The sequence below is a fragment of the Pleurodeles waltl genome, chromosome 8 (assembly GCF_031143425.1).
Source record: "Pleurodeles waltl isolate 20211129_DDA chromosome 8, aPleWal1.hap1.20221129, whole genome shotgun sequence".
Lineage (NCBI taxonomy): Eukaryota > Metazoa > Chordata > Amphibia > Caudata > Salamandridae > Pleurodeles > Pleurodeles waltl.
Genome location: NC_090447.1, coordinates 809,774,890 through 809,798,165, shown reverse-complemented (window position 1 = coordinate 809,798,165; position 23,276 = coordinate 809,774,890). Strand labels below are relative to the sequence as shown.

General features: G+C 44.8%; 1 protein-coding gene across 3 annotated transcripts in view; it reads right to left on the bottom strand.

Annotated features, from left to right (window-relative positions):
- Positions 1-23,276, bottom strand: part of GGACT (gamma-glutamylamine cyclotransferase) — a 355,212-nt gene that overhangs the window by 187,739 nt on the left and 144,197 nt on the right. The window lies entirely within an intron of this gene.

Sequence of the window (23,276 nt, the reverse complement as noted above, 5' to 3'; positions counted from 1 at the left end):
TTATTACAATGGTGTTTCGCCCCCATTATAGGAACATGATAACCATTTAATGAAACCAAAAACCGTGAACTGCAGTTATGGATTTTCCCTCTAGATCAGACAAAGGATAGTTGCATTAAATGAATACATGAAAATATGAGTTAGAAGCAAACCATCAAAACAGAATATAAATGTAATGCACATTGTTGAACAATAATGTAAACATACACATCCGCTATTTCAAATGAAGAACAATTTAGGTGACCTGAGCAAATGTGTGACAAACTGTGCTTTAACCTAACCAGAGTGGACATATTGAGTTGGCAGGGGAGCCCCCATCCCAAATTAGCCTGATCGGTGCTGAGGACAATGGGCACCCACTGTGGACCCCCTCCGCAACATGCCTAACCCAGGCATGGCAGCAGAAATGCTTCCGTTGCCACCCCTGACCCCCAACTTCATGACCTGATGATGTCAGCATAACATTATCAATAAACACCGGAACATGCTGGAAGCCATTTGCTTCCAGCACATTGGAAAAAACAGTTATGTTTTTTTCTCCTGGGAGGGGTCGGGGAGGGCAAAGAAGCACAAGGGTGAACAAAGAGTTTTTGCTTTCCCCTGGTGTCTCTCTGCAGTGCATTCCAGCTGTGGGATCGCGGGTGTGGCGGCAATCGTGAAGTAGGAATGCACCCACTAGCCACCAGGGATTTTCTTTTCTCTTGGGAAGAGGCTCCTTGGGCAAGGGTCGCTCCTATTTACTGGGACACTTATTTTGGCCGTTTTCTACCCCCTCCCCCTCAAGGCAGATCGGACATATTTTTAGACCGATCTGCCCTGAAGGGGGACAGAAAGCCACTAGACACCAGGGATTCATTTATGTGCATGTTGGGTAGGGGCCCCTTGGGAAAGGGTCACTCTCCATTAATGGGGGCACTTACTTTGGTTATATCTCCCCCCGCCACCATTTATGGACATGAAGGGGAGCAGCCCCTTGGGCAAGAGACGCTTCTCATTAATGGAGGCAGTGTTTTGGTCTTTTTCTGCCCCTTGGGTGGCAAACTACCCCCAAGGGGTCAGAAAACCACTAGACACCAAGGATTAAGTTATTTGCACATTGGGGAGCAGTCTCTTGAGCAAGGGTGCTTCCTGTTATTTGGGCAATATTTCAGATGTTTTCTGCCCCCGTGGGGGCAGATCTGACATATTTTTAGGCCCTTCTGCCTCCAAAGCAGGTGTGGGGGGCAGAAAACCACTAGAAACCAGGGAATACGTTTCTCTGTGTATGTGAACTGGAGTTTGGCTGATGGTTGGCGAGTACTGGCGTTTGTCTGGCTGTATGTGTACTGTCATTTGGCTGGCGGTGTGTGTGGACTGGATTTTGGCTGATGGTGTGTTTGAACTGGGGATTTTGCTGGCAGTGTGTGTGGTCTGGCTTCTGGTTGGCGGTGTGTGGCTGGCATTTGGATGGTGGTGTGTGCAGCGGTGTTTGGCCACTCCACTCTAAGGAGTCAATTTCTGGCTTTTGCTTTGGGTCCTCCTTGGGGGCAAATCAGACATTTGTGATGCAGACTTCATAGTGTCTTCTAATTTCAACTGTTTTATTTCTTGTCATCACCTCCATTTGTGATCTTGGTGTTTTATTTCATTTTTTTATTCTAGTGCAAAGCTTTTGGTTTCCTTGGTGGTAGCTCCTGCTTGCATTTCCGGCACTGGTAGATCTGGAGTTTGTGTAGTTGCATGTATTTGGTAAAATAACAGATTTTGTACTGTTTACTTCAAATGAGTATCATTGCCCTGCATGAATGCATTTTTTGTAATTGCTGTATAATTGCAGCACATTTAGCTTCTATTTTATTGTGTGTCATATTCTGTTCATACTTGTGCAAGATGTGCATTGTGTTGTCTTACAGGTGATCCTCGGTCTAGCTGCCTCTGGCAAGTGAAGGGTGTAATTTTTGAGTATCAGGTCTTTGTGTGCTTAGAAGTGATTAACGTTTCCTTCCAGATTACTATATGCCAGCAATTTTAATTTCTGTTTGATAAAGCCACACATTGTTTATTACTTATTTAACACAGTCTTGGTTATTGGTGACTTGTGTTGTGTTATGTTTATTAGAATGGGTTATGGCTAGCCAGAGGATTACCTCTCAGCAGGTTGTTTGTTTACTTTTTGAATATTCCTCTGACCATGGTTCTGAGACTGACTCTCCATCCGAGGCAGAGGAGGAAGTCCAAGAATCTGGCAGTGAATTTTCTGTCCAAAAGAAATCATCTGATGAGGACGTCATTCTCAGTGAGGAAGAAGTGCCTCTTTTAGCAGAGGACACTGATATGCCGATAGTGCAGCAAGAAGAATCTGGATTGCAGCTGGGGCTGAAAGGCTTCCCATTGGAAGTACTGACCTCTGGGTTGCCCCAAACATGGTGCAGCCTGTGTTGCCTGTCTTTAGTAGTGGTGTAGAGTCAATACTGAAAACTTTCTGCCTATAAGTTCCTTTAAGTTTTTTTCTTTTTTTTAATCGACAATGTATTTTTGGATGCGATTATTGACCAGACTAATTTGTATGTTGAGCAGTATTTGAGGGACAGCAGTGCCAGATTTTAGCCCCACTCTAGAGGTAGCCAGTGGACTTCTAATCTGAATGAGTTGATGAAGCTCTAGGGATTAACTTTTTTGATGGGCTGTATAAGGAAGTCATTGCTGTCTTCATATTGATCTACTAGTCCCTTGATGGCAACTGCTATACATCCTGTAACCATGAGTTGTGATCAGTATTTATTTCTGCTTAGGATGCTGAATTTTGTTGATAATGCTTCGGCATTGACACAGAATCACCCTGATTGTGACCGTCTCTTGAAGATTTGGCCTGTCCTTCATCATTTTAGAGATCACTTTTCAGAGATCTATGTTCCAGGAAAAGAAATAGCTGTGGAGGAGTCTTTGGTCCTGTTCAAAGGGCTATTTGGTTTTTTGGCAGTACATTCCTAGAAAGAGGGCACATTATGGGATTAAAATGTATATGCTGTCTGAGAGTAGTACTGGATATGTCTATAATTTGAGAGTGTACACTGGTAGGGATTGTTTTATTGACTCCCCTGGTTGCCCGTCCACTTTTGGAGTCAGTGAGAAAATTGTGTGGGAACTTGATGGAAGACTTTTTAACAAAGGTCACCATTGATGAATAGATAACTTCTTCTACACTGGTGTGCAATTGTTCAAGGAATTGTTCAAAGTGGGCAATGTTGATTGTGGCACAATCCACCCTAACCATAAAGGTTACCATAAAGAGGCTTGTATGTAAAAAGCTTCAGAGAGGACAGTGCAGTGCCTTGCGTATCGATACTTCTAGCCGTGAAATTGTCAGACAGGAGAGATGTATACATGCTGACAACAATTCATGATGAAAGTACTTCACCTGTGACTTTGGGGTCCAGTTACTGAAGTGCACAAACCTGTGTGCATTTTAGACTACAATAAACACATGGGTGGTGTCAATAGAGTAGACCAGAGGTTAGAGCCTTACACTACTGTTCGTAAGTCAAACATATAACATAAGAAGTTGGCTGTCCATTTGTTTAATTTGGCAACCTTCAATGACTTTGTTGTATTCAAAAATTGTTCTCCAGATTCAAAGATGTCTTCTGTTCAGTTTCAGCAATCTGTGATAGCCAGCCTTGATGTAGTGGAGCAGGCAAGTGTTCCTAAAGTTGGAGTGGTGGAGGATGTGGCTAGACTGAAGTATTGCCACTTCCCTAATTGCATTCCTCCGACACCCAAAAAAACTTTCCCTGTAGGGGATGTAGAGTCTGTGTCTGAATAGGCAGGTGGAAGGAGAGTCATATGTCCCGCCCGAGTGTCCTTCTTCCCCTGGCTATGTGTGCCCTCAAGTTTTAAGTGGTATCATACTGTATTGTGACAACAGTGAGAGTAAAACTGAACTGACTGGTCTGTGTCGTTAAATATTTTGTTCAGTTCCACGGTTGGCAGTAGTTTGATGTATTTAGTTAAACCTGGTGTGTTTGTAGTCATAGTTGATTTTTCATCTCCTTCAAATTCGATTGTGTTTTTCTTTTTTGTTTAAAAATAAAAATGATGGTGGTGTTTGTGGGTTGGTGCTTGGCTTGCAGTGTGAGTGAGCTGGCATTTGGCTTGCGGTGTGTGTGTGACTTGCTGCTGGTCACTTCACATACATTGCCAGACAAACACCAGTCCCCACACTCTGTCATCTGCCAGGTGGTGTGACTGCTGTGTCAGTCTTGTGGGCGTATGTATAAATGTTATGGGCTCTTGAATGCTGCTTTCTGTTGATGTGTGTTGTAATGTGCTAGGTCACGGCTGGCGGAGTGAATGGTTTTGTGTGTGTCACACATTAAAGATGTGTGAAAGGGCTGTAAAGCAGTTAGGGTCAGATGTATCAAACAATTTTGCGTTTGCAAAAGGTACGAATCTCAAAATTCCATCGTTTGGGAATGCAAAATAGCCTTTCACGATTTACGAAAGGCATTCGCAGTGCAATTTTAAGGAATCACTAAAATAGTGATTCTCTAAAATTGCGACTCAATTTTGCAAATCGCAAAATGCGATTCGCAAATAAGGAATTGCAATTAAAATATATGAACCAATCGCAAATTGCAAATGGCCACAAAATGGGGATTTTGCATATGCAATTTACCACCAACTCAAATCAGGTGGTAATCAGGTGCAACCTATAAAAAGAGGCCCAGAGTGCATCAGCCCTTTTCAACAATGGCTGCACCCTCCGTCGTGGCGGGAAGGGTGAGGATCCTGGCAGGTTTGAGGAGAGGGAGGAGGAGACAGGAGCGCATCTTCAGAGTGCGCATTACTCTGTTTGACCAAACAGAGGAGGATATATATATTTAATAAGTGTAGGTTGAATTCTGTCATACCTAATATTATGCTCCCTGCACCTCTTAGCCTCATGACGCTATCGGGGGTTATAGCAGCAGCTGGAGGTGTGTCTCAAAGTGCACTCTCACGCTTCTTAAATGTATTCCTCAATGCAATGTAATTTAAAAAAAATCAGCACATCAAATTCCCCATCACCCCACAGGACTTGCAGCTCACAAAATTAAATTTTTACCAGGTAGCCCAATTCCCAAGTCATTGGCTGCATTGATGGGACACATGTGGCAATCTCTCCACCAGCTGAAACTGAGTACATAAACAGTAATAGAAAAAATAGCCATTCCATTAACATGCAGGTCATCTGCAATGCCTCACACATCATTACTGATTTGGTGTCCAGATTCCCTGGTAGAACATGATTCATACATCTTCAGACATAGCAGAATGTATACACTGCTTCTTGCTGGAGAGTTTGGAGAAGGATACCTACTTGGTAATGTAACAGAGAACAATGTAGCATATCGTACAGGTGAGGTCTGAGATGACAATGGCTCAATTTTCACTCCTTTTTAGTGTAGGAGACAGTGCATAGGCAGTGAGGTCCTTCATCCTAACACCATACCTCAATCCAGCCACACCGAGTGAACCGCGTTACAATGTGGCACATAGGAGAATGCGAAGTGTTAATGAGAGGACCTTTGGCCTGCTGAAGAGTCGCTTCTGTGCCTGCACTAAAGTGGGGCAGCACCACTACAATACAGCCGGAAACCTTCTGTAAGATTGTGGCCACATGTGTAATGTTGCAGAACATCGCAACAACAAGAGGCATACCACTGGAACCCACGGACACAGACTCAGATGAGGATGATGACCCATTGCCACCCCTGCATCTAGCAGACCGATCCAGAGCAGCAGACAGCAGGAAAAGACGTGCTGAGATTACACGCAACTATTTCTGATGTAAGTAATTACAACACCACATCTTGTTTCTTTTTAGCTAGAGGTATCCCATTAATTGCCTTAACTTTAGGTCAAAACTGTGGGCACAGAACATAGGTAGTTCAAAAGCACTATTTGTACTCAAATTACATACTAAATTATACTATTAACATCATATTATCAATGGAATGTCACAAAATATGCAAGGCCCAGCACATGTCCACGTTACTTTTTGCATCCACACACTCCACTAGAAAACTCAGTGGGCTCAGTGGCATCTCTTGTTGCGGGTTCTGAGACAGTACTGTGTCTGGAACTGCAATGCCTCAGATCCATCACACAGGCTGAGACACTACTGAAGCTAGAGAGCTCCTCACTATCACCACCACCCAGCTCGCTGTTTGCAGCACTCCTGGTTGTCTGCATGGTCTCCAATGCATTGGTAACCTGCACCAATCCCCGTGCAACGTCCCCACTGCAATGTGCCATTTCTACCTGCATGCTCACAGCACGTTGTGACAGCAAAGAAGTTGCATTAGTGAGGTGATTTACAAATCAGCTGAACCCATCCAACCTACCCATCAATTGGTGCATTACAGTGCAGAATTCCGTAATTGCATTTGTTATCGCCCTTTGATTTGTAAACATTTTCCCACCTGGCATAGTGTTTCTAATTGTCTTTTGATTTGTCTCTCTATTTGGTTATACACAATACTGTAAATTCTGTTCTAGATGCACCGTTGGGGTATGGACTTCCAATCCCATAAGGCATTGTTAGGTAGCATGGAAAATGTGGCTTGGACTATTTTTCACGGTGCATGGTAACATTGCATTAATCTAAGGGACAATTGTACATGGACATATGGTGATTCAATTCATTACTGCCCTTACTTTTGCTGGTGCCTGGTGTGCCTGAGCTGTCTATGTCAGTGACACCAACTACTACTTCAGGCTGCAGTGTTGACTCCACCATGTCCTCCAGGGGGGTGGGCGGCGTCTGGGTGGATGGTCCTCCACCAATGCTCCTTGCCTCCGTCAGCCTGCTTGCTACCCTCTCCTTGGGACGTGACTAAGTCGTACCAGCGCTTGCGAATCTCCTCAGTCGTACGCTGTGCAGCACCCACTGTGCTGATTTTAGACTGGATGTCACTGCACATTTTTCTCTTCTCACATTCCGGAACTTGCAGTGAGTTTTTACCAAATAGCTTATCATGGTTCTTGACAATCTCTTCTGTGAGCACCTCCAATTCCTGCTCACTGAACTTGCGTTCTCTCTTTCTTCCTTCTGTGTCCTTGCCATTCCCTTCAGTGACCATTTTGTCTTATGGTCCTGGCTGGGTGCCTCGCTGGTGCTGTGCTAGGTATGTCTGCCTGCTTCGGTGGCTGAGGCTTCTGGAAACAGTATGCACGTGTCTCACTTCCTGGTTTTGATGTCATCATGCTGCTCCAGAATGCAAAACTCACAATTTGTGATTACCAAATACTGAGTCGCTATTTTACTGAATTGCTATTTGGTAATCGCTATTTGCGATTGCGATTTTTTGGTAATCGCATAATATTTTGCGGCTGCCTTGTTACATCGCATTTTGTGAATCCCAAATAGCTATTTGGGATTTGCAAATGCGGGGCTTCATACATATGGCCCTTGGTGCCTTGTCATGGCTTTACAGCTCACAAGCTGTGAATCATTGAACTTTCAATTATTAACAGTGTATTTCATTTCTGTGAAAATCTTGTGCTAATAAAATGAACCTTTCCATAACCCTCTTGCCAAGTCCAACCAGTATGTGTGTGTATTTGAGGACTAGATGGTTGTGCAGTAATAGTTGTATTTTCTGTCTATCTCTTCTAGGGCGTACATTAACTCTAGGGAAATTCTACCAACTCTAGATATTTTCATAAACTAGACACCAGGGAGGCTCCAGCGTGGCTTGTGTGGATGCATCAAAGTACTGCAATCTGCTGGGAGCCTCAAACTTCCTTCCACCCAGAGTTACAGCATATCTTGTGATAAAAATGGTACCTCACCTGTGTTGGTGAGCCTAGGGCCTGCAAAAGTGCTGGGCCCAAGACGCATTGTGGCAACATCAACAAAAGGGGTAGTTGCAGTTTTTGGATATTGGTTAGGTGTCCACCAAAGAAAACCTACCAAACCCAGGCATTTCTGAAAACTAGACACCTAGGGGAGCAAAGGGTGGTGTGCTTTGCATGGACCCCATAAAGTTGTCTTGCCCACAATGCCCTGCAAACCTCAAAATTAGACTACCATCACCCATCTTCCTTGCATTTATGTTCCATATTCTTTCAGAATCAGAAGGAATTCACAAAATCCCTACCACCCAGCATTTCCCCACTTGCTCCAATAAAAATGCTGCCCCATGTATGTGGCTGGGCCTAGTGCCCACGAAAGGAACGGATCAAAGTAACATCAATGGAGTCCTCGCAAAGGGACCCTCATTGATCTTGGTTTGATTTGTTCTGTTGCGTGCACTAGGCCCAGCCACACAATTGAGGTACCATTTTTATCAGAAGACTTAGGGGAAGGCTGGGTGGAAGGGAATTTGTGGCTCCTGCAGATTTCAGAACTTTCCATCACGGAAATGTGAGGAAAATGTTTTTTTTTTAATCAACATTTAAAGTTTGCAAGAGACTCTAGGTAATACAACCTGGAGAGAGCCACACAAGTCACCCATTCCTGAATCCCCCTAGGTGTCTAGCTTTCAAATATGTACAGGTTTGCTTGGTTTCCCAAGGTGCCGGCTGAACCTGTGCTCAAAATCCACAATAAGGCATGTTGAAAATAAGGGCCAGTTTTGAGCGGAAAAATGTAATATGTTGATGTTGTGTTTAGGACCGTTTTCTGTTGCAGGCTCTTGGCCGACCCATACAAGAGAAGGGAATGCTGGGTGGATGGAAGTTTGTGGCTCCCCACAGATTCCATAACTTTCCATCACAGAAATATGAGGCAAATGTGTTTTTTAAAATCACAATTTGAGGTTCAAAAGGGATTCTGAGTAACAAAGCCTGGTGAGAGTCATGCACTTCACCACATTGTGGATTCCTCTAGGTGTCTAGTTTTAAAAAATTCACAGGTTTGGTAGGTTTTCTTAGATTTCGGCTGAGCTAGACCCCAAAATCCACATCAAGGCACACTGCAAAAAACGGGCCAGTTTTCAGTGAAAAAATGTGATGTGTCCATGTTGTGTTTTGGGCTGTTTCCTGTCGCGGGCACTAGCCTACCCACACAAGTGTGGTACTATTTTTATCAGAAGGCTCAGGGGAACACAGAATAGTAGACAAGGGTTATTACTAACTGTATTTCTCTGCATTTGTGCCTTCCAAATGTAAGACAGTGTGTAAGAAAGAAGACATTTTGAGGAATGCCTTCTAACTCACATGCTAGTATGGGTACCCACAAATTCAGAGATCTGCAAATAACCACTGCTTATCAACTCCATATCTTCTGCCTATTTCAGAAATACATTGGTTTCCTTGATACCTATTTTTCACTATTTATATTTTACCATATAAATTGCTCTATACACGGTATACAATAACAACACATTCCACAATGCAGCTTAGTTATTGACTCTGGGTACCTCGGGTTTTCGGAAAACCCACAAACCCTATAGATCCCCGCAACCAGAGGGGTCTAGCAGAGGTAATGGTATATTTCGTTTGTAAATCGGCCATTGTAATGAGAAGTTACAAATGAAAAGGTTGTCACAAATTGCATTTTTTTCCTATTAATTTTCACAGTTTTTTTTCTTTCAACACTTAGAGGGTCATTCTGACCCTGGCGGCCGGTGGCCGCCAGGGCCACCGACCACGGGAGCACCGCCGACAGGCTGGCGGTGCTCCAATGAGCATTCTGACCGCGGCGGTTCAGCCGCGGTCAGAAGCGGAAAGTCAGCGGTCTCCCGCTGACTTTCCGCTGCTCATTGGAATCCTCCATGGCTGCGGAGCGCGCTCCGCAGCCATGAGGATTCTGACCCCCCCTACCGCCATCCAGTTCATGGCGGGAAAGCCGCCATGAACAGGATGGCGGTGGGGGGGTCGCGGGGCCCCTGGGGGCCCCTGCCGTGCCCATGCCAATGGCATGGGCACGGCAGGGGCCCCCGTAAGAGGGCCCCAAAATGTATTTCACTGTCTGCCTTGCAGACAGTGAAATACGCGACGGGTGCAGTAGCACCCGTCGCACCTTCCCACTCCGCCGGCTCGATTACGAGCCGGCATCCTCGTGGGAAGGTCGTTTTCCCCTGGGCTGGCGGGCGGTTTAACTGGAACCGCCCGCCAGCCCAGGGGAAAACTCGTAATACCCGCCGCGGTCTTTTGACCGCGGCGCGGTAATTTGGAGGGCGGGATCCTGGCGGGCGGCCTCCGCCGCCCGCCAGGGTCATAATGAGGCCCTTAGTTTCCTTGGGAAAACGTTAAAGGATCTACACAAATGACCCCTTACTGAATTCAGAATTTTGTCTAGTAATCAGAAATGTATAGCTTTCCGGGATCTTCCAGGGGTTTCACATCCATTTCCACCACTAACTGGAGAGAGGTTAAAAGTAAGAAAAAATAGGAAAATGGGCTGTATCCCAGTAAAATGCCAAAACTGTATGAAAAGCTTGTTTTCTGAATTAAGTCTGCCCCCTTCCTGAAAGCTTGGAGAATGGCGATTTTAGCACCGCAAACCTTTTGTTGATTCTATTTGTACAAAAAAAAAACAGACACTTTCTTCTGCAGCACTTTTTCCCTTTTCCCCCCATTAAGAAAAAATAAAATTTGCACAAACCCTGGGTACCTCTAGAATCCCCAGGCTGTTGGGAAACAAATGATGCAAATTTGATGTGGATAGCGTATGTGGACAAAAGGTTATGGCGGTTTAAGCTCAAGCTACCCCAAACAGGTGAAAAAGGCCTAGCAGCAAAAGGGTTAATAACCCAATTTCTGACATTTGTGTTCATGGATTGGGATAAGACTCTGTCCAGCACTGCACTTTAAGTTTTAGAGTTTGAGAACTACAAATAATCACACTCTACATTTAAAGGCACAAATATATTTCCTTTTTTAATAGGCAAGAAGTATTCTTGATTATTTTAGATCAAGCCATATGTTTAATATTTTATTTTTTATCAAAGTATTGCTTCTTGACTTTTTTGTGGGAACATGGAGGTTGAGAGGTCTACCCATGCACCCCTTACTGTGGCAGAGATAAAGACCACATGAAAGAAAGAAAGCTGAAGCTGGGAAGAGAGACATGAGACTATGAGAAGGCTCTCGGGCCTAGAAATGGCCAGCCGAGCACAGATCACCTCAGATGAGAATGATGATGAAGGGGAGGATGCTCTGTGCTATAGAAGGATTTTCCCTAAGGAGCAACATCACCTGTGTTATCCACGGCTCAGAGCAGTGTGTCCTCTCGCAGTTTGTCCCCACCAGAGCTGGAGTAGAGGAAGGCTGTGAGGCTTAAACTGGCCACTTTTGCCCTTAAGGAGAAAAGCCATGGCAGAGGCTGCCCTGGCTACTGAAGACAAGGCTACAGTATACAAAAAAGTGATGGATGAAACACTGGTAATTGCTAGGGGCTGCATCCCACTCCATTGCTATTTGGCACACCATCACACCGCAGTTTGGATCCAGCAATATGGAAATCAGTCTTGACCCTGCTCCAATGGGAACAGTCCAGCCCAAACTGCCAGGTAAGGTCCTCCCTGAACAGAAACACAAGCAACGGTTTTGCTCTACTTAGGGATCATCAGCTAAATGTAGCTTGGTTCTAGTGACACATTGTGCACAGAACTCACATCTGGGCATACCTGTCCCACTAAGGGTGAGACACTAAAGTATACAAAAAGTGATGGATGGAATGCTTGAATATAATTTCAGCCACTGATAATTCATCGGGCTGTTTCCTAGTCCATTGTTATTGTGCACACAATGCCACCTCAGTTTAGAGCCTTCCACATACAAATCAGCCTTGACCCTGCTCCAACGGGAACAATCCAGCCATAACTGCTAGGCCAGGTAACACAAGCAATCAGGATCTGTTTTGCCATAGTTATAGCTCATCAGCCAGGCATAGCTCGATTTCAGTGTCGAGTATGTACAGGACCGCTATCTCGGCATACCTCTCACACTTAGGACAAATGACTAAAGTATAGAAAATAGTGATGGACTGAATGCCTGAATTATTAGCCACTGTTAATTACTCAGGGCGGCATCCCTGTCCACAATATTCTGCCCCCTCCCAGGGGCCCGCATGGCCTTGAACTCCTCCAAATTAAACTTTTTTCCCCCTAGTCAAAGGCTGCTGCTGCCTTGTCCTCCTTTGGTCAATACACTTAAGCATACAAAATGGGGAAGAGTCAGTGCAATATGAACGAAGTCCAGAAGGGGATCAGAGTCCAATAAGGATGGGGGAAGAGATACTGAGGTACCCAGAGGGGGTCTACACAAACCCAATATTTTCAAGGATATTGTATCTCACTGTGTGTTGGGGGGTGTTCTAGATAAGCAGTTTAGTGCTTCAAAGGTTGCCTTGCACATGCACAAAGTACCTGAGGAAAGTTGGGTGTTTGGGGGAGGACCACCCTATTGGCCCTAGAGGCAGCAGAACAGGTTTGTTACCAGCCCATGAAGGCCACCCTCATTTGCAAAGCTGCAGTCACAGCAGCCTTGGGAAGATTTGCTGATGTTTCCATTAACGCAATGGAGGGTTAGGTGAAGGGCAGTAAAATAAAGGGCTGTATAATTGGTTTGCAGAGCATTTATATTTGGTGGGCCAGCAGTGGGATACGAATTACCTGCTCTGACAGGAGAGGACCCGAAGAGCCTTGACCTTACAGACCCCTGCATGAAACGGACAGAGTTTCACCCTTGATGTGGACAGTGTGTTTCTACTGGATGTCCTGCACTGTCAGTTAAGTGTTTGATCCCACGATACTGATCCTGAGCTGGAAGGCCAGTCTCAGGGAGTCATTCTTGAGATGTCAGAAGTGAGAGTGGAAGCAGCCTGCAGCCTGAGGGTGTCAAACCTCATGAAAGCTCTAGGCAGGTTGATGGGCCACAGGAAGGTTCCTTGTGGTTTAGGGATAGGAGAATTTTCCCAATAGAAGGGATGTCAGTGGTCATCTGCACTGCTCTCCCAGGAAACTTTCAGTGACCCTTGTGTGAGCCTGTTAGTGATAAGGGAGAATGGATACCCATGTCAGACTCGGACACAGAAGGCATAGCACTGGGGCATGAGTACGCTGACTATGTCCAGAAAGGACCCTGGGATCCATATGTGCTCCTTCTCAGTTCATATGCTGGAGGGGATGCCAAATACAAGGTACTAGATTTGAACATTCAACTATGAGTGGATGGCCAGTGACCAGGTGCAATACAACTGACAGCAGTCAGTTGTTTCTGCTTGTTGGTTGCTTTGTGGGCAGGACTGACCCTAGGTTGGGGACAGAGAGGTAACACCTATGGCACAATGGGCCATATAACCTTGCTGTCCATGGCTGCACTATTTGCATGATTCTATGAGCAGGCTATGGTAGATCACCCTAGGAATAGGGTCTGCAGAAGAAGAGAAGGATTCCCCATGGACAGGATTAGTGGCAGGGGCAGATGTTGATGATGGGATAGTGGTGGATTCAGGGGGGAATAGAACAGACGTGCCACTGCAGAAGCAGCAAACTGTGCTTTGTTTAATTGCTTGAGCAGGGAAGTCAGTTAAGGGATTGATTTGTCTGTCCTATATCTCACTTTAATGGTAAGCCTGGCTAGACCAGTCTCTAACAGGTCTAAATGGGATTAAAATCCTTACTTCCCCCTACACTTATGAAAGGGCTGGACAAGTTATTCAAAGTTATTTCCGGCTTAGTTTTTAAAATCTGACTTAATGGTGAAATTAAAATTTAGATAAATGTTAGACCTGCCAGCCTTAGTGTAGTCTTCCTTCAAACGTTTTGCCTTCCTCCTCCATTATTGCTGATCTAGTTTTTGCTGGACTTAGGACTCTGTGCCTTTTATCACTGCTAACCAGTGCTAAAGTGCATATACTTACTCCTTGAAACCAGGCAACATTGGCTAATCCCCAATTGGCATATTTAATTTACTTGTAAGTCCGTAGTAGAATTTCATTACATGTGCCCAGAGCCTGTAAACTAAATGCTACCAATGTGCCTGCAGCACTGATTGTGCCACCTGCTTAAGTAGCCTTTAAAACATGTCAGCCTCTGTGTGCAGTTTTTAACTGCCATTTCGACCTAGCAAAATAATCCTTTTGTCAGGCTCAACGTGTGCTTTTTAATACATCTAAGGCAGTGGTTCCCAACCTTTTGATTTATGTGGACTCCCATTTTAACATTAATGGAACCCAGGGACCCCCACTGAATCATCATCGGAATCCGGGGACCCCCGCCTGAGTCATTACTGGAAACTGGGGACCTAATTTGTCAATATTTGTTAATAGTTTTTAATTTTCTATGGAGTCGCGGACCCCCTGAGAAGGCTTCACGGACCACAGGTTGGGAACCACTGATCTAAGGCATCCCTAGGATGGGCCCTGGACAGCATAGAGAGCAGGATGCAGTGTACTTAAGATGTTGGACATGTATTTTTAAGTTTTACATGTCCCGTTTGTGAAATCTCAAAAATGTGTTTTTCACTACTGCAAGGCCTACCTCTCCCATAGACTAACATTGGAGTTACCTTATTGCTTATTAATAACCTCTCACTTCCAAATGGGAGCAGGTAACCAATTCATGTTTGTTGTTTTGGAATTGTAATGAAATATCCTACCTTATGGTGAAGTCAGATTTTAAATTACAATTTTCAAAAAGCGTCTCTTAGAAAGTTGGTATTTTCCTGCCTTAACCATTTAGTGCCTGTAGCCTGCACCAGCGTCAAATGACTGGGTGTAGCTGACAGTTCAGCTTTGTGAATTCCTCCTAGTCAGCCCCACGCAATAGGGAGGGACGAACTGGGCACAGCCCCCCTTACTCTTGAATATGCTGTGTCCTGCACACAAAGGGCTGCTTTCGCCCTGTAGTTAGTCTGGAGCCAGGACATGTGAGGCAGGATGCCTGGGGACTTCGAAAGAAAACATCTAGAAGCTTCTCCCCCAATTCAAAGGCACATTTGAGTATAGATAGTGGACCTCAGACACCACCACTTCAGTACACTTCTGGACCTGTAAATCCTCTGCCAGGAAGAAGGACTTGCTGTGCTGCTACCTTGCTGTGCTGACCTGCTGCCTGCTGTCTCTTGCCTGGGTGAGAAAGACTGGACCTACATCACTTGAACCCAGAACCCCAGAGTGACATTAAGGGCTAGTTGGCTGTCTTCCTGACTTGAGGCTCATGGACAGAAGACTCCAACAACCTTGACCCAGCATGTGGACTCTGCCATCTGTGAGTCTACTTTGTGCAGTGGTGCCACCCCAGCCCTAGACCCTTGGAAGTGGGCCTAAAGTGCTCTGCCAGCATTTGTGGAGCCAACAGAACTGATGCATCTCCTCTGCTGCCCCAAGCAGCTCTGACTCATTGCCACTACTGCTTTTATCGCAACAGCTGAAAAGACTTGTATTGTATTGCATCCCATTGGTGCATCAGAACCACAGCTGCATGACATCCTCTACGCAGGCCCTCGCAGCCCTCATCCAAGCAGCCTTGACAACAGACTCCGGATCACAACCCTATGGAACAGACGCATCGTATCCACTGTGCGATGCATCATTGATGGCGGACTTTGCATTGCAATCCCTCATCAATGGGATCCTTGATGATGACGCAGGTCCTCACACTGCAGCCTCGCTGTATCTCTTGACCGAAGCATTGCTTCGGCTATGCAACGCGTCTTCGATGTGGATCCTCGCAATGCTCTGCAAACCATGATTTAAGGGACTCCGTTCAAAGGGGCTAACTGGGCCCCTGTAACCGGCCCATGCTCCATTGCAGTTGCCTGAACTTGTGACTTTTTCCAGGTCCGGCACAACCAGATATCCACGGCTGGCACTTTATGCCTTTTGAGCCGTATTTTCACTAAAATCTTTAAAACTGAATCTCTCTGATTCTAGTGACTGGATTTTTATCATTTTGGTCTTGTTTTGTTTATTACAAATTACTCTATTTTTCACTGTGTTACTCTTTGAAATGTTGCACAAATACTTTACACACTGCCTCTGAGTTAAGCCTGACTGCTCTGTGACAAGCTACCAGAGGGTTGAGCACAGGTTAATTTAGGGTTTGCTTGTGACTTCACCCTGAGAAGGATTGTGGTTGCTGTATGATAAGGGTTTAACCCCCTGTAACTAGTAACCAAATTTCTTACAATAACCTAAGCAGAAAATTAATCATGTGAAAATGTACTTTAGACTAGAATTTGCTTAAAGCAAGTTCTACCACAACTCAAACCTCCATAGATAAAAAATACATACTTGGCTGGGAAAGTTTGCGACTCTGACTCAGAAGACAATGGTTTGCCTCTAAGCCCAGGAAATCCTAATTGGTATTAACTTCTGACCACACAGCAGGGATTAGCTACCTGAAGGGGACTTAAACAGTTAGGGGAACAAAGGTCAGCTTTCGCCCTACTGCTTTTGACTTAGAGGCGTTCATTCTCAGGACCCTCCTTGGCAGCCCATCCTCAGGCACATTAGGGAGGAAAAACTGTTTTGGAACCTATCACAGTTCCAAAGCTAGAATACACATCTTTGTGGGAGAGGCAACAACTCTAGCTCAGAAGGCAATGGATGGACTCAAGGCGCAGCAAAGGCGAATGGGTGTTAACTGCTTACCACTTAGTAGAGATTAGTCACCTGTGATTAGACAGGAAAGGTGAGCAGAAGAAAGGTCAGCTTAGGCACTCCCTCTCTTGAATTGGAGATTCCAAGGACACTTACTCTATTCATCTCCAGGACCCTCCTACGCACTTAGGCTGCATTCACAGTAGAAAGGGAAAACCGTTTCGGCCCTGTCAGCTAGGGAAGTGCCAAGAAGCTGATAACATGCCCGACTGATGGCAGCTGTGTCCTGCCACCTTGAAACAGGGGTTCTGGGTAATTTTGCAGTAAGCAAGGGTCAAGTGCTGCAAAAGGGAATAGGGGACTGCGAACAAATTGGTAGGATTGGATGGTAGAACCCCTCCAGTCACTGGCTAATGTACAGGATCAATATGGCACCTCCTCAGTAATGCAATATCGTACACGATCTGTATTTCTTCAATATTTGCCACAAGTGCCACAGCCAGAACCAAACCCAACAACCTAGCAACTTAGACATATCAATCTCTATAAATACACCTTGATCCACTCCCATCCATCAATCCACTCATTACCTTTCAAACTCCCACCAGTCAACAAAATAAAAATCATTCAACTAATAGTGGGTCCTGAAGAAGGTGGATGTAGAAGCACAGTGATACTCACTGAACCGTGCGTTGACTGCTTTTCGGAGTGTTCCTAGTCTGCAACACAACAACGGTTGAAACTGAAGATATTTTCCCATTGTAGTTTGTGGTGTATTTGAGTTGTGTCTAGGAAATGTATGAATGAAGAATGAGAGAGGATGAGTTCTGAAAGGTAATGAGTGGATTGATGGACGGGAGTGGATCCAGGTGCATTTATATAGATTGCTATATCCTTATGTAGGAGGCTGGCTCAGTTTATGGTGTACACCTATGGTGTGGCACCCTATACTGAGTCCAGGAAACCCTTAGTGATAGCATTTAGATGTCCAGATAGCAAAAGCTTTCGCTGGGTAGCTATGGTGAGCAGCTAAAGCTTATCTAGGAGGAGTGTAAAGCACTTGCAATACTACAATAGTTAGTCAGTAACTGTTCACAATAAAGAACCCCACCAGGTGTTGCAAAAATAAAGGTTTCTTTATTATAACACTACAGTTACTCCATCTGGAGATATCAACATACAAAAATATTCACTTAGTAATAATCAGGTAAAGCATAAAAATTCCTGGGTTTTTATGGGGGGCCAAATCATATACTAAGAAAGTTGTATAAGAATGGAGATGCCCAACCAAGGTAAGTGTGCTAGGATCCCAGGGGCTGAGGGAGTAGAAAATTACCAGAGGCGGGTACTAGGAATCCCACAGGCGCCCTGGGGCAGAGCTGTTATTGAGCCAGGTGTCTCATAGGCTAACACAGGACTGTTGTGGTTGGATTTTTATGGATTCAGCACCCTTCCCAGTGGACCACGAGGAAACCAGTTGGCACAAAGAAGATTGGAGAGTGACCACACACGTTAATACCCAGAAGACCGGAGTACCTACGTTAGGGAGCCCAGGTGCATATGGGTGAAGTGATGTCAGAAACCCTTGTTGAAGTCAATAGAAGCCTCAGTTGTCCAGCTGCTGTTGCAACCTGTGGACCCGGCTGGTAGAACAAGGAGGTGGATTCTGGACATGGCGAGCCTGAAAAAGAAGAGGACTGTGTCTAGACCACTCCGAGATGACCAGGCACACTCTTGGAGGTGTAGTTCCTGCGGAACGATGAAGGAAGAAGTCGAGCTGCAGAGTCCAGAGGGGATGCAGGAGATCCTCGAGTCACCCACGAGCTGTTCCACGAAGGTCGACGAATTGCAGGAGGGTCAGTGGCCAGCAGGACCACCAACAAGCCATAGCAAATGCACAAAGCTGATGCAAAGGAAGATTGCAGGTTTTGGGAGATCATCAAGGCCCTAGTGACTCGACCCTTGGAGGGGATTCAGGGCAGGCCTTCAGCAGCAAGGAAAGCCAGGCGGAGTCAAAGGAGCCCCCATGAGAGACCCACTGGCAGCAGGCACAGGGAGTCACAGGGAGGTCTCAGCAGCACAACAAAACAGGAGTCCCAAGTCGTAGGAGCTGCAGAGTAGAAGCTGAATCTGGAGTTGCAGAGTTCTCGAGGCTGGGGTTTCTGGGAGCCTGAAGATCTCTTGGAAGAAGAGCCAACAAGTCTTGGCAAGAGCAACAGTCGCAGTGCATAGGGGTTCCGTTCCAGTGGCTGCAGTAAGGGTCCACTGTTTCCAAAGCTGGTCAGTCAGAAGACAAGTTGGATCCGGAGAGGACCACAGAACCATCACCTGTGAGCAGAGCCTTTATGTTGTCCACGGGACAGCAGGATCCACCAACCGGTCGTCGTCTTGAGGTGCCTGCTGATGCAGGGGAGTGACTCCTTCACTCAGAGGGCTTCTTAGATGCAGGCAGAGTCCTTGTGACCCTGGAAGATGCACAGCCATGGATGCTGCAGAAATCTTGCAGGAGCTGGAGAAACAATGTTACAGTGGGAGCCCTCCCAACTGGATACAGTCTTGTTTCAGCTCCAAAAGCAGACCAGCAGCAGTTGCGGAGGCCAGGAGCAGAAGATGTCTTGTAGAGTCTTGCTCGACAAATCTGAGGACCTACCCTCGGGGGAGCCCTTAAGTAAGCCTAAAAGGGTGTTGGTCACTATCTGTAGTGACCCATCTATCAGACGGGGTTAGGGACATCAACTACCTGGCCTAACCAGTCAGATGCTCCCAGGGGCCTCTGCCCACCTTGTTTCCAAGATGGTAGAATCAACCGGCCACCTGGCAGAGCTCTGGGCAGCTTCCTAGGGGAGGAGCTGGACAGGAGGATGGTCACTACCCTGCCCTTTGCGTAGTTTTGCACCAGAGCAGCAACCAGGAGTTTCTGAACTGGTGCAAATCGGATTTTGCACGGAGGGCACCAAACGTGCCCTTCAAAGCAGTATGGCGGTGCTCAGAGGCCACCTCACCCTAGCCCAGAGACACCTATTTCAAAGGGAGAGGAAGTCACACCTCTCCCTTGCAGAAAATCCTTTGTTCTGCCTTCCCCTGCTCAAATTAGGCTCATCAGGGCAGAACAGTGTCTGGAGTTGGCAGCAGCGTGGGCTGGCAGCCAGACCCCATAAGGCTGCACTGACAGAACTGGGGGATCCTCCAAGGAACCCCCAGAGTATATGGGATCATGCAAATAGCACTGGAATTGGTGTAGTTGCACGATTTCAACATGTTTGATACCAAACGTGCCTAGGTTCGGAGAAGCCATTGTGCAGCTGGAATACTCGTATTGACCAGCGTTCATTACTTACCTTAAGGTGTCTTCCCTGCACTTTCAAACCCCAGGGAATTGAGTCTGAGGCTTGTAGGGGGTACCCTGTTTATCTAGGGGTACCCTCACACTTAGGGACATGCACCCTGCCCTTGGACTAAAGAACCTACCGGAGGGGTGACTTACAGTGTCTAATTGCAGTGATCATGATATAAGGCAAGCCTATCTGAGGTGAATGGGGCGAGCACCATTTCATGCAGGCTGCAATGGCAGGTCTGCAGACACAGTTTGCATGGGCTCCGATGGGTGGCACAATACATGCTGCAACTCATGGGGGTCGCCTGGTGTACCAATGCCCTGGGCACCTAGGTACCATATACTAAGGAATTACATGAATGCACCAGTATGATAATTGTGTGGTGTAAAAGTACTGTTTTACCAATTTTAGGGGGGAGAGCACTGGCACTGGGGTCTTGGTTAGCAGGATCCCAGTTCACTACAGTCCAAAACTTACCGACACCAGGTATAAAAACAAGTGGGGGGTATTACAACCAGAACCCAGCTTATTTTCTACACCTTACCTTTTTTGATTGTATGTATATATATATATATATATATATATATATATATATATATATATATATATATGCATATATATATATATATAATTGGTGAATAAACACTTAAAATTAAAGGAGAAGTAATTTTTTTGCTGCATTAAAATAAATAGAATGTTTCGAGAATATGTGTATAAGTGAAAAAACAAACAAATGTGTATCGAAAAAAATAAAATGTTCAAAAGAAAAGATGAGAATATAAAGCTAAGTTGTTGGGGTTGGTTCCGGCTCTCGCACTTGTGGCAAATATTGAAGAAATACAGGTTGTGTGAGACATCGCATTACTCACCTGGTTAGTTCCCCCTGATCCCAGACCTAAAAGCAATTACTAGGGGGGACCCTTTCTTACTACATGATAAATCTGGCACCTCCACCAAAACCTACCCAGAGCATCTGTGGACCTGGGAAGACTTCATCTGAAGAAAAAGGCCCTACCGGAAGGATTCTGTCTTCTGACTCTTGCTATAGGTGGAGGACTCACACACATATTTGACCAGACTAAATTGCTTAGTGTATCCAGCCTCCGTTCATGGAAGTCATCCTGAAATTGTCCCTAGCTTCCGGTCCACCGCAAACTATTGTTTTTCCATAATGCTTGAGTTTTGGTAGGCACTTTTTTCCTTGAAACTGTAAAAATCGATCTCCCAGGTTTCCCTTAACTTAGTTTGATGATCTAGGTGTCTTTTTCGGTCGTTAGTTTTTCTCTACTTTTTTTCATTTGGTTTTGGGATTTTATTGTGTTGTATTCTTTTCTTTGAAATTATTGGTACTGCTTGAAATCAGCCTGCACTTCTCTTGGGATTGCCTTTTTCTTGTGCCAAAACTACCAGGGGTTGAGGAGAGAGTCTCTCAAAGCTGTATTCTGACCTAACTAGAGTATCTTTATTAAGATGGTAAAAGTGCCCTGACTCTTAAAATTAATAAGTCCATTTTGGACACTCTTTATATATATAATTCATAGAAGAATGCAAGAACTGATGTGACAGTGTGGTGAGTAAGTGTACTTTTCAGATGTAAAACAGCCTTTCATTCATTCTAAATTAAGTACTTTCTTGACGGCGCAGCGATACACCAAATAGTCATTTGTATAAGGTGAAAGTGTAAGAGCCCACTGGGTGGGGATAAAGCCCAGTCTATGAATATTTTAAAGAACTGGTTACAGTACATCATTCTGACAGTTGTGCTGCGCAGCCAGACATAAATATGTATTCATTTTTGTGTCATTCAAAATGTGTATACTTATGCATTGATAAGCGAAACACAGGTACAAAATGGCATAATTCAAAATTTGCATTAAGGTCTCTTGCAAATGTTTTTGTATTTTAATGTCAAATTATAGCACGTCAAACATTAACCTCTACGCTATCAGGTCTACAAAATAGAATGTAAATAAACTAAAAATTAGGACTGTAAAACGGTGACAAAGTTAACACTCATTATCTCCAAATATACAGTTATATGGAAACATATGAGGATGATTATCCTATTATTTTACTGTATGTCTCTCTGCAGGTATGAGTACTTGGTTTCCAGCAGCCTTTTGCTGGTACAAACAATTCACTGCCTTATTGTGAATACACAGAAGTTCAAAAGTGAGCGTTTGTGCAGATATCGCACATTTTACTGCAATTGCACTGTAAAGGGGGTGACCCGTTTCGTGCGCAGCTGATGTGCTTTTAACATGGTTAATGTTAGCTCCGATTTTATTTTATATAATTGCTTGGCAGTTCTCTCCTTTCATACAGTAACATTACTTTCTCTTGAGAAAATATGCCACTCTTGGCTCAGCGACCAGATATGGTTACATATTAATTCTTTAGAAGTTTCTTGGAACCGTAGGAAGCAGGTGAAAAAACAAAATGAAGTGAACTTTAAACTTGAGCTCATTCTGTTTGAAGGAGGCGAGTTTTAAGGTCACTCTTCACTCAATGCTAACTTTTAAGAAGGAGCAACATGCCAGAGAGGACTCGCCCGGCAGGATCCTGTTGCTTCTTTGAAGCTCTCGTTTTCTTACTTTCTATTTTCTTTACAGTCCAGACTTGGGTTTCCTGCCTACAGCCTGAATTGACGACCCCTATTCAGCTGCGCCCACTGCAGTCTATGGCAAAACATCTTTCTTGCATTAACCACAGAGGCACCAACGAAATGACGGCTCCTTTGAAAATTAAGAGGTTGTGGTTTCTTCTCATCAGTTGCTCATCAAAAACTATTATATTCTGGTTTGTGAAAACAAACAAACGTATTATTTTAACCGATTACGTTTACGGCTCTGTTTGGCAAACGTGTCAAATGTAACTGCTTTTCCTAGCTTTCGTTTTACTTAACTTTGCAGGCACGAAAAATGCACACTGATAACAATCAGCACTGCGCACTGAGTTACCTAGGCGAGGGACGTTATCAGAAAATACGTAATGTAAACAAACGGCCACAGAACCAATTCAAAACTGAAAACGCCAAATTAAATCAGATCAAACACATTTCGAAAAAATCTTGTTGCCGACTTTTTCAGAACATAAGAATACCACAGTTCTATGAGGATAATAATAATACCAATTATTGAACAAAAAGTTAAGCATTTTCAGTCGCTGAGAAACTGAATCGTGATTTAGTGAGAAATTATAAAAACAGACCCGGGGAAAAAAACACTAGATGGAACTAATACTTTAATCCTTTATGCTCTCTGTTTCTGACTGTTAAAAACTGCCCCAACTATGGTTGCAAGATCACTCCATGTGACATCAGATTTTCAGCCCTTGGCTTCCATTGAACAAATCAGTGCCTTCCAGAAGTTGAAGTATTTGCATACGAGGGGAGGAATTCCTGCGATTACTATACTAGCTGTCCT